This window comes from Sebastes umbrosus, chromosome 20, assembly GCF_015220745.1.
Source record: "Sebastes umbrosus isolate fSebUmb1 chromosome 20, fSebUmb1.pri, whole genome shotgun sequence".
In the NCBI taxonomy this organism is placed as follows: domain Eukaryota; kingdom Metazoa; phylum Chordata; class Actinopteri; order Perciformes; family Sebastidae; genus Sebastes; species Sebastes umbrosus.
Window position 1 is genome coordinate 15,458,995 of NC_051288.1, and position 1,456 is coordinate 15,460,450.

The following is a 1,456-nucleotide window of genomic DNA, read 5'->3' on the forward strand; positions in this document are numbered from 1 at the left end:
GCCCTCGGATCTGTAACCTGCACACTGACTTCATTAATTGCATTTTAGTTAAATATGACATTGTGTGGCAGTCACACACAGTAATAATGTGCATTTTTCCTTTTATTTATTTATTTATTTATTTCAACAAAACACAAATGATAATATTAGCTACATGAATAACGGCCAATTTATTCAAACTAAAATAGTTAGCTATAATAAAGAGCACAGAACAAACATTAAAATTAAAAAGTCTGATAATTAAGTATCAGCTTAATTAGGGCCTAATATGGTTTTCAAAGGGCAGAATGACTGTCAACAATCATAATGGCAGAAATAACAATTTATTAAAACACAGAAGGTTTATATTCAACGATGTAAGGTTTGGAGAAAAGTTTAGTTTTGGTATTGGTATCAATTTCAAACATATCCATCTTACCAGTGTTAGGGTATCAGTCCGTGTTTATTTATGGGCAGCAAGTAATTTGAATATGTCATATAAATGGTATTAGACATATTTGTGGTATTTGATGTGGTTTACTGGTGTTTATTCTTGTTTGTTATAAATTAAATTTGTCTGTAAAAAAAATTACAATATATTTATATTTTTTATAATGCTTTCTTTATTGAAATCATGCTCGTTTACAAAGGTACAAACAGATACACAGAAACAAAAGAAGACAAAACAAAAATAATTACATATATCCATTTCATAATGCCAGAGTTTAGTTTATATACATCACAATATACATATATATGCATATATATGTATACTGTATGTATATTTATAGCTTATTTGTAAATTGTACATTGTAAATTGTACATTTTTATTATTTTATTCTAATGTTTTTATCTATTCTTTTGTTATTATACTGTTTGTCTTGCACCAACAAAGCCAAAGAAAATTCCTAGTGTATACCTCTTACACCTGGCAATAAACACCATTCTGATTCTGATATATACGTATATATACATATATGTATATATATGTATATATATATATACATATATATACGTATACTGTATATATATACAGTATATGTATATATATGTATATATATATATACATATATATATGTATACTGTATATATATATATATACAGTATATGTATATATATGTATATATATATATATATATACATATATATATACATATATTTTATTTGTTGTATAATTATAATTATTTTCATACTGTAAAATATATATGAAAAATCTAAATGTGTTTTATGTAACAACTATTTTGAACTTTTGAAATAAGATATGAAAAAAAACCCTGCAAAACATTACATACTCCTTTGGTTTTACAGGCATTTTAAATTCATCAAGAAATTCTTCATAACATAATAAATAATAATTTGATTAAGTAATTGGCCAACTGTCAGTATCCCATAATTAAAACCAAAATGTGACAGATGAATATTAATAAGGTGGAGGTGAACCTGTCGTGTATAGACGTCACTCTGACGTCACCTCTCT